Source organism: Oncorhynchus nerka, linkage group LG2 (genome assembly GCF_034236695.1).
Source record: "Oncorhynchus nerka isolate Pitt River linkage group LG2, Oner_Uvic_2.0, whole genome shotgun sequence".
Taxonomy (NCBI): Eukaryota; Metazoa; Chordata; class Actinopteri; order Salmoniformes; family Salmonidae; genus Oncorhynchus; species Oncorhynchus nerka.
This window is the reverse complement of record NC_088397.1, coordinates 40865835-40876936: the sequence shown is the minus strand read 5'-3', so window position 1 is coordinate 40876936 and position 11102 is coordinate 40865835. Positions and strand designations below refer to the sequence as shown.

General features: G+C 41.9%; 1 pseudogene; it reads right to left on the bottom strand.

The window, feature by feature from the left end:
* Positions 1 to 1974: 1974 nt before the first annotated feature.
* Positions 1975 to 11102, bottom strand: part of LOC115144771 (mitogen-activated protein kinase kinase kinase 12-like) — a 12007-nt pseudogene continuing 2879 nt past the window's right edge.

The following is an 11102-nucleotide window of genomic DNA, read 5'->3' as shown; positions in this document are numbered from 1 at the left end:
CGTTGTAGGGAGGTCATACAGGCACGTGGAGGCCACACACTACTGAGCCTCATTTTGACTTGTTTTAAGGACATTACATCAAAGTTGGATCAGCCTGTAGTGTGGTTTTCCACTTTAATTTTGAGTGTGACTCCAAATCCAGACCTCCATGGGTTGAAACATTTCATTTCCATTGATCATTTGTGTGTGATTTTGTTGTCAGCACATTCAACTATGTAAAGAAAAAAGTATTTAATAAGAATATTTCATTCATTCAGATCTAGGATGTGTTATTTTAGTGTTCCCTTTATTTTTTTGAGCAGTGTATTTGGATTGGGAGAGGGTGATTCCACCATATTTCTTACAGCAGTCCTTTCCTTTTCAATCCAAGAAGGGAAGTGAACAAGTGTGCATTTAGTTGATAAGGATTTAGAATCGGGACACAACCTTAGCTGACAGGAAAGTAACTAGTTCTTTGTTCTTAAACTAACTAGTCTGCTGCTCGTGAGTGGTAGATTTCCTTTTTTCTATAGATTCTGTTTCTATGGGTGATTAAGTCCCTTTGATCTGAGCCTCATGCTCTGACTAACATCTGCATTTGGACAAAAATACAAGTACTACCCATACATACTATATTACAACCATGCTTTAGTGATCTGATCTAGGATCTTGACACTTGTAGATGGTAATGCAAATGGTCGGTGACTGAGGCTTCGTCTCGAATGGCACACTATTTCCTATGAAGTGCACTACTTTTGACCCAGAGCTGTGGGGATTAGGGTGCCATTTGAGATTTGACCTGAGTTTTTGTTCTCAATGGTATCCTAGTACGTAGTATTGCATTTTAATACAGTATAAAGACTGCAATACCAAATAAATACAATAGTTAATCAACAAAAACAAGTGCGGTCAGACCCTGAAAGAAAGGGGCGGTAGTTTTAGTTTACTCCACGGTGCAGTCAGGGGAATGATTCGGAGTTCGTGTACATATTGCTTGGTGTTGTTCATTATCTATTATTGTTCTGTTCTCTTCAACCTGTCTAATGCCATAGAAATATAATTATTAGATTTCTTTGCTTATTAATGCCCTGTAATCATCATCATCATGGACAGCATCCGGTATCAGACCAATAGAATATCTGTTCAGGGCCATGTTTAGTAGGCAAACATTGAATGGTTCAGATAGAAATGTCATGAATAGAGCTGACATGATTAATTTGTTCTACATGTCAGAGAGGTATGTATGTTCTACATAATCTATTTCTATCTGAAATATCCACAATGTTGTGCCCTGCTGAATGCACCTGAGTTCTGTTGTCTGGTACAATTCAATAGCGCCCTCTAGTGTAAAACATTAGTCAGCACCATTAGATGATCCAGTCTCACATTTCAACTCTTACAAATGTTTGTTAAGTGAATAGTGTCTCAAGAGGTCCAAATATTTACATACAGTTGGCCCTGGCAAATACAGATTGAAGTTGGACAACAAAATCCCTGATGAAAAACATTTATAAATACATGTGAAAATGTAAAGAAGAATGTAAACATTGATTCTCTAATACCCAATAAATAAATTAAACGACACTCAGTGCACAATCCTTGTGAGGAAACAAAAGATTTTGGACATGAAATAATCAGTACCAATCAAGTAAACAAAGTGCAGATGCCTCTCTGACAATGTTGACATATAATCTGAATGGGAGACTTTACATAGAATAGATAATAAAGTATGACAATATTTGGACAAAATATAGAAGTAAGAAACAAAGGATAGTGAAAGAACAACGGATAGTGAAAGAATCACTATAACATGTAGAAGTTACATCTGTAGTATGGTGTTGCAGAGGTACCTGTAGGTGAGGTGAGTTGGCTTGTTGACGTGTTTTTGCAAGGCTGGGACTGGGAAGTGAGAGAAGGGAGGTTGAGGTAAGGGGGTTTGGTTGGCTGTACATAGGCCTGTCCAGGAGACTGGGGCTGAGGGGGGGGCTGGCCTCCTCACCAGTTGGTGCTTGGGGGTCTATGGGGCTGGGGCTCTGTGCAGCCTGAGTAGCTCAGCACTGTCACACTCAGAGTCATCATACAGGCCCTGGGGTGAGGTGGAGAGGCAGAGTTAGAGGATGGCAATGGGCATTACTGCATTGTTATTAATACAGTTTTCCTAGCCGTTGATTAAATACATATTTCCCTCATCAATCTACACACAATACCCCATAATGACAAAGCGATTACAGGCTTTTTGAAATCTTAGCAAATTATACTTATTTACATAAGTATTCAGACCCTTTGCTATGAGACTCAAAATTGAGCTCAGGTGCATCCTGTTTCCATTGATCATCCTTGAGATGTTTCTACAACTTGATTGGAGTCAACCTGTGGTAAATTCAATTCCTTGGACATGATTTAGAAAGGCACACACCTGTCTATATAAAAGGTCCCACAGTTGACAGTGCATGTCAGAGCAAAAACCAAGCCATGAGGTCGAAGGAATTGTCCGTAGACCTCAGAGACAGGATTGTGCCGAGTCACAGATTTGGGGAAGGGTACCAAGACATTTCTGCAGCATTGAAGATCCCCAAGAACACAGTGGCCTCCAAATGGAAGAAGTTTGGAACCACCAAGACTCTTCCTAGAGACCTCAGACTGGGACGAAGGTTCACCTTCCAAATGCAAAACGACGCTAAGCACACAGCCAAGACAACACAAGAGTAGCTTTGGGACAAGTCTCTGAACGTCCTTGAGTATCACAGCTAGAGCCCAGACTGAACCCGATTGAACATCTCTGGATAGTAGAGGTCGACCGATTAATTGGAATGGCCGATTTCAAGTTTTCATAACAATCGGTAATCAGCATTTTTGGACACAATCATGGCCGATTACATTGCACCCGTGGAGACTGCGTGGCAGGCTGACTACCTGTTATGTGAGTGCATCAAGGAGCCAAGGTAAGGTGCTAGCTAGCATTAAACGTATCTTATAAAAAACAATCAATCTTAACATAATCACTTGTTACCTACACATGGTTGACGATAGTTTACCTAGCTTGTCCTGCGTTGCATATAATCGATGAGGTGCCTGTTCATTTATCATTGAATCATAGCCTAATTCGCCAAACGGGTGATTTAACAAGCGCATTCGCGAAAAAAAGCAATGTCGTTGCACCAATGTGTACCTAACCATAACATCAACACCTTTCTTATACACAAGTATATATTTTTAAACCTGCATATTTAGTTCATATTGCCTGCTAACATGAATTTCTTTTAACTAGGGAAATTGTGTCACTTCTCTTGTGTTCTGTGCAACAGAGTCAGGGTACATATGCAGCAGTTTGGGCCGCCTGACTCGTTGCGAACTGTGTGAAGACTATTTGATTTAACAAAGCGCATCTGCAGGAAAAAAATCCACAATCGTTGCACGAATGTACCTCATGTACCTCACATAAACATCAATGCCTTTCTTAAAATCAATACACACGAGTAATATATTTTTAAACCTGCATATTTAGTTTTAAAAAGTCCAGGTTAGCAGGCAATATTAAATCAGGGAAATTGTGTCACTTCTCTTGCGTTCATTGCACGCAGAGTATATGGAACAGTTTGGGCCGCCTGGCTCGTTGCGAACTAATTTGCCAGAATTTTACGTAATTATGACATAACATTGAAGGTTGTGCAATGTAACAGGAATATTTAGACATATGGATGACATCCGCTAGATAAAATACGGAACGGTTCCGTATTTCACTGAAATAATAAACGTTTTGTTTTCGAAATGATATTTTCCGGATTTGACCATGTTAATGACCTAAGGCTCGTATTTCTGTGTGTTATTATGTTAGAATTAAGTCTATGATTTGATATTTGATAGAGCAGCGTTTCAATCGATGACATCGTTCGCCCTGAGCCCTGGAAGTAGTTGTTCCCCTTGCTCTGCAAGGGCCGTGGTTTTTGTGGAGCGATGGGTAACAATGCTTCGAGGGTGGCTGTTCTCGATGTGTTCCTGGTTTGAGCCCAGGTAGGGGCGAGGAGAGGGATGGAAGCTATACTGTTACACTGGCAATACTAAAGTGCCTATAAGAACATCCAATAGTCAAACGTATATGAAATACAAATGGTATAGAGAGAAATTGTCCTATAATTCCTCTAATAACTATAACCTAAAACTTCTTACCTGAAAATATTGAAGACTCATATTAAAAGGAACGACCAGCTTTCATATGTTCTCATGTTCTGAGCAAGGAACTTTAACATTAGCTTTTTTTACATGGCACATATTCCACTTTTACTTTTTTCTCCAACACTTTGTTTTTTCATTATTTAAACCAAATTGAACATGTTTCATTATTTATTTGAGGCTAAATTGATTTTATTGAATTATTATATTAAGTTAGAATAAAAGTGTTCATTCAGTATTGTTGTAATTGTCATTATTACAAATAAATAAATAAAAATCGGCAGATTAATCGGTATGTACTTTTTTTGAGTCCTCCAATAATCGGTATCGGCGTTGAAAAATCATAGTCGGTCGACCTCTACTGGAGAGACCAGAAAATAGCTGTGCAGCAATGCTCCCCATCTAGCCTGATAGAGCTTTAGAGGATCTGCAGAAAAGAATGGAAGAAACTCCCCAAATACAAGTGTGCCATGCTTGTCGTGTTATACCCAAGAAGACTTGAGGCTGTAATTGCTGCCAAAGGTACTTCAACAAAGTACTGAGTAAAAGGCCTGAATACTTGTGTAAATGTGATATTTCATTTATTTTTATACATGAGCAAAAATGTCTAAAAAACTGTTTTTGCTTTGTCATTATGGGCTATTGTTTGTAGATTGATGAGCGGGGGAAACGATGTAATCCATTTTAGAATAAGGCTGTAATGTAACAAATTGTGGAAAAAGTGAAGGGGTCTGAATACTTTCCAAATGCACTGTACTTTTGTATATATAGTGTACATTGTTCATAACAAACTGAAATCAAATAGCATCCATTTTTACAGCACAAAGTAAATTGAACATCTTGGAGCACTCAAATGTGCACTCAGTCAGAACTTCTGGGTCTGGTCTAGCCTCCCTCCTAATGAGTCTCTCGCACTAGGTGGCTTGCGTCCGCACATGAGACTAGATCTGCTCTATCAGGTACAGATGGTGCTAAAGCATAGTTAATTGAAATGAATCTGGAAATAAATAATCATAAGTGTCATCAGAACCTAAGCCGGACATCTACATCCAACAAGAGTCCAAGGACAGATAGATACACTAGCTAGAACTTTCTCATCGCGGATATAGTAGGACAAAAAAACATGACTGTGGCTGGACAATTTTATTGTTTCCTCCATGGTGTTCGTCAGGTTCTACTGTAGGTGACAAGGCAGCATGTTGTTTGGACTAAAACAGCATAAAACCGGGTCTATCACAAAGCATGATCAAATTAATTAGCTAGCTAACAGTAATTTTGAGAAACATTGAGAAATAGTTTGGTAAATATTTTGGTCAAATTAACCAGTTATCTACCTTTGATAAGTAGCTAGCTGGTTGCTAGCTAGCTAGTTATCTCCCATGCCAATTTCTAATATCTGACTTACTCGTAAATATGAAGATATTTCATAATGAAAGTTAACTGGCTAGCACATCAAGGTTTGTGATATTAGCTATCCCCAGTTAGATCATGTGTTTTCACTTATTTATTGCATCTGCATGCTTGTTGCGTTCTCCCTGGTGCACTTGTTTGTTCGTGAGCTGGCTGCTCATTCTAAACAGTATAATCTAATCTGTTCAAAACAGTGGCATCATGTGACATGCAAAAGTGAAATAAGCATATTTATGCTGTTGTTCAAATGCACAGATCACTTTGAATATCTTTTCAAAGAAACTACCGGTAGTTTGAAAACTTGGCATATTTCTGTCATGCTGCTTTGTTGACAACTTCAACCACGACCACCCCCCACGCCCATACACCCAGCGGCCGCCACTGGTCCCTACACAAGAGCCAAATCCAAATGTAGACCTATATTCTGTTATAGGGATGGCAGCCTTAATGATCAGAGCATGCATTATGATCAGGATTTCGGCTCATCATTTCTCATCGATTATGACTAAACATAACAGTTCTCATGGTAACCTTACCATAGTTCTAGTTGTCACGGTAACACTTTGTCATAGTTCTAGTCGTTACAGTATCCCACCTCATAGTTCTACAGTTCCCAGAGTAACCCTGTCCCTACCTACCTCATAGTTCTGCTCTGAGTTGAGCTTGGTCTTGACCTGGCGGATGGTGGCCTCCTCTGATAGTCCTTCGGCTGGGTCAAGGCTAGGGTCGACAGAGATCTCCGACCCCTGGGACAGAAGGTCGTCGCTTTTGTCGTCCAGCCGCTCATCCGTGTTGGTGCTGACCACGTCGGGCGTGCCACTGTGGGAGTGGTCGCTGGTGTTGCCCTCCTCTCCGTCCGACACGGACACTGGTGACAGGTTCTCAGAGCTGAAGGTGGACAGGGACTGGCACTTGTTGATGCTCACTGGCCGACTGCATGGGGAAGAGAGGAAATAGATTAAATAACGGGGCTCTCAATAACTCAGACACAAGCTCTTTTTATCACACCAAGAAGTTCTTCCTGCTGGACTATATACTATAGAATCTTGACTAAATACACTATAATGTATAAGATGTATATTCTCACCGTCTCCGTGGTAACTCCACCTCCCTGTTCACCTCCCCTTCCTCTTCCTCTGACGACACACCACATCTCTGGAAGAGACATGGAAGAGATATGATGAGAAAGGGATCAGCTTCATCTTACAACTATTTTTCTCAATTGATTTGGCACATGTTCGGAATGTTTTTAGGAAAAGAACCAGCACCGCATGCATTACAGAAAATGCACCACAGACAAACATATTTTTTTCTGGCCCAGCATCTTTATTTTTTACAACTGTGGCAGATCTACCTGTTTGCGTGTGACTTGTTTCCGGTAGAGCAGTGCTGCAGGTGTGAGATAGCACCTGGGTGACCTTGTGATTCCCGTCTCCTCCTCCTCATCCTGGGGTATTCTCCCTGGGCCTCCCAGCATCGACCCCCTCCCTGCTGTCGCCCCCGTCCCACAGGGCGAATCTGGGCTACTGGAGAACGGGATGGAGGCCGTGTCCTCGCTGGGGGTGTCACTACGCATTGGGGTCTCTGTCTGATCGTCTGTCCCTCCCCCACCTCGACCTCCTCCTCCACCTGCAAGTCATTCATACCAACCAGCATCAGTTTCCTTATTTCCTAAACACACTGTAGATGTTGTGTTATGGTGTATTTTTTAACAAATGTCTGTCTGATCATGTCTTGTGATTTATGTCCTGTGACTGAAGTGATGTAGGTGATATATTATGGATGCATCCCAAATAGCATCCTATTCCCTTATCGTGCACCACCATACGTCTCTAGTCAAAAGTAGTGCACTATGTAGGCAATAGGTTGCAATTTGGGATACAGACTATACGTACGCCATGTATCCCTGTATATTACCAGCAAATTTCCTTATGGGACATTATTATAACTATTCATCACCCCTTCCTCCCAGGCCAGCAGAGGCGCTCTGGCTGCCCCCTCTCTCCAGGCCGGGCTTCTCCTGTCCCTTGCGGCGGCCCTCTGCCTCCAGATCGGTGGAGATAAGGTCTGGGCTGGACGAGGACATCTTCTTCAGCAGCAGGTCATGTTGGAGACCTCTCAGGGCTGCGCTGGGGTCCAGGTGCTGCTTGCTGCTGGGGGGGGATACATCTTTATTGTGAGCACTGAAGGCCGATTTGAGGATAGTTTTCAATGTACACTGAGTGTACAAAATATTAACTTTCCATGACAGACTGTCCAGGTGAATCCAGGAGAAAGCTAAGATCCCTTATTGATGTCACTTGTTAAATCCACTTCAAATCAGTGTAGATGAAGGGAAGGAGACCAGTTAAATAAGGATTTTTAAGTCTTGAGACAATTGAGACATGGATTGTGTATGTGTGCCATTCAGAGGGTGAAGCACCACCAGTTTGTGTTAAGAACTGCAATGCTACTGGGTTTTTCACACTCAACAGTTTCCTGTGTGTTTCAAGAATGGTCCACCACTCAAATGACATCCAGCCAACTAGACAACTGTGGGAAGCATTGGAATCAACATCGGCCAACATCCCTGTGGAACTCTTTCGACACCTTGTAGAGTCCATGCTACAACAAATTGTGGCTGTTCTGAGGGAAAATGGGGGTTGGGGGGAATGGGGTGCAACTCAATATTAGGAAGGTGTTCTTAATGTTTGTGCACTCAGTGTAGATACCTGGGTGTGGAGGTGGTGGTGGTCAGTGACATAGTATTAGCCAAGCCCAGGTTAGAGGACAGGGCTGCCTTCAGCCCAGCCAGGTCTCCACTGCTGCCCTTCCCTGCTTTCCTGTAGCGAGGCTTGGCCCGACGCGACCTCCCCGAGGACATGGAGCCCTTCTGGGGGCAAGAGGGGATGGTCACCTGGGTCATGGAGGAGTCCAGTTTGGGGAGGATCACCTCTGACTTCAGCAGGTCTGGCCTACTGGAACACACAGTGAGTAAAGTCTACAGTACACTGAATAAGTCAAGTCAAGAGAAATAGATGCACCTACAGCCTTTCTCCTTGTATCCAAATAAACAATATACAGTGAGGGCTCAAACTGTACATGCTTACGACCAGTAATAATTACATAATAACTGTATGCCCAGTAAGTGTTACATGCTATTTAATTCAAAACACATGTATACAGACAGGGATTGAATGTGGGGATTAGTGAGTGTGAATGGTTCAATGGTTTCCCCCTCAGTCTCACCTCTTGGTGTGAGAGGCCAGTTTCTGAGGTATGTTGCGTTTCTTGATGAGTTTCTCCATGGAGTTGGATGAGCGTTCTTGTCTGGAGCTGTGGTTTTTGACGCATACTGGGTACTTCTTATCCAGGGAATGCTCCCTCCTGGGAGACACACACACAACATCATTCATTCATTCATTACTTGGCCACAATAAGCATATCACAAACGTCTGTATTATGTATTACATTATGTCTGCTATTCCCTCTCCCTGTATGTGTCTTTGGCAGATGAGCATGAATATTGTACACACAGGTAGATATTGATTGTAAGGTGTGCAACAATAAATTCTCCTTGAGTTCCAGCTGTAGCATGACAGCATTGAGCTCCATGTAGAGGTTGTTGGCTCTGTCCAGTTTTCTCTCGTAGTGCTCACGGATGTCCAGGGCATGCCTGAGATGGAGAGATAGAGAATGGAACGGGACGGACGGGGTTAAAACATGGGGTACAGCTAGCCATTAATTTGATGTATGCAAAGGCGCAATTAACAAAATTGGGAGCAGCATCAACAACATCATTGGACAGCCATAAACAACACACACAGTACAGCTTTTGCTGTATGTTGATACGTACAGTAAGTCGGAAGTTCACATACACCTTAGCCAAATACATTTAAACTCAGTCTCACAATTCCTGACATTTAATCCATGTAAAAATTCCCTGAAATTCCCTGACCCACAATAAGTTGGGTGAATTTTGACACATTCCTCCTGACAGATCTGGTGTAACTGAGTCAGGTTTTCTTGCACGCACACGCTTTTTCATTTCTGCCCACAAATTATCTATAGGATTGAGGTCGGGGCTTTGTGATGGCCACTCCAATACCTTGACGTTGTTGTCCTTAAGCTATTTTTCCACAACTTTGGAAGTATGCTTGGGGTCATTGTCCATTTGGAAGATCCATTTGTAATCAAGCTTTAACTTCCTGACTGATCTATTGAGATGTTGCTTCAATATATTCACACAATTTTCCATCCTCATGATGCCATCTATTTTGTGAAGTGCACCAGTACCTCCTACAGCAAAGCACCCCCACAACATGATGCTGCCACCCCCGTGCTTCACGGTTGCGATGGTGTTAGTCGGCTTGCAAGCATCCCCCTTTTTCCTCCAAACATAACAATGGTCAAATTGACCAAACAGTTCTATTTTTGTTTCATCAGACCAGAGGACATTTCTCCAAAAAGTACCATCTTTGTCCCCACGTGCATTTGCAAACCATAGTCTGGCTTTTTTATGGCGGTTTTGGAGCAGTGGCTTTTTCTTTGCGGAGTGGCCTTTCAGGTTATGTCGATATAGGACTCGTTTTACTGTGGATATCGATACTTTTGTACCTGTTTCCTCCAGCATCTTCACAAGGTCCTTTGCTGTTGTTCTGGGATTGATTTCCACTTTTTGCACCAAAGTATGTTCAACTCTAGGAGGTAGAGATGTTTCCTCCTTCCTGAGCAGTATGACGGCTGCGTGGTCCCATGGTGTTTATACTTGCGTACTATTGTTTGTACAGATGAGTGTGGTACCTTCAGGTGTTTGGAAATTGCTCCCAAGAATGAACCAGACTTGTGGAGGTCTAGAATTTTGTTTCTGAGGTCTTGGCTGATTTCTTTGGATTTTCCCATGATGTCAAGCAAAGAGGCACTGAGTTTGAAGGTAGGCCTTGAAATACATCCACAGGTCCACCTCCAATTGACTCAAATTATGTCAATTAGCCTATCAGAAGCTTCTAAAGCCATGACATAATTTTCTGGAATTTCCAAGCTGTTTAAAGGAACAGTCAACTTAGCGTATGTAAACTTCTGACCCACTGGAATTGTGATACAGTGAATTATAAGTTAAATAATCTGTCTGTAAAACATTGTTGGAAAAATGACTTGTGTTTTGCACAAAGTAGATGTCCTAACCTACTTGCCAAATCTATAGTTTGTCAAAACAAGTGGAGTGGTTGAAAAACTTGCTGATGCACTCTGGATGTCCAATTTTTGCTGTGCTGTCTATTTGAGATGAAATGATCATCGTGGACAGTTTTCAGCAAGTTGCAACATTGAAATCCAGAAAAAACTTTTTTTCCATAAACAAGCTCTAAATCATGTTTGATGCCCTCTGGATGTCCAATTTTTGCTGTGCTGTCTATTTGAGATGAAATGATCATCGTGGACAGTTTTCAGCAAGTTGCAAGATTGAAATCCAGAAAAAACTTGTTTTCCATAAACAAGCTCTAAATCATGTTTGATGCACTCTGGATGTCCAATTTTTTGCTGTGCTGTCTATTTGAGATTAAATT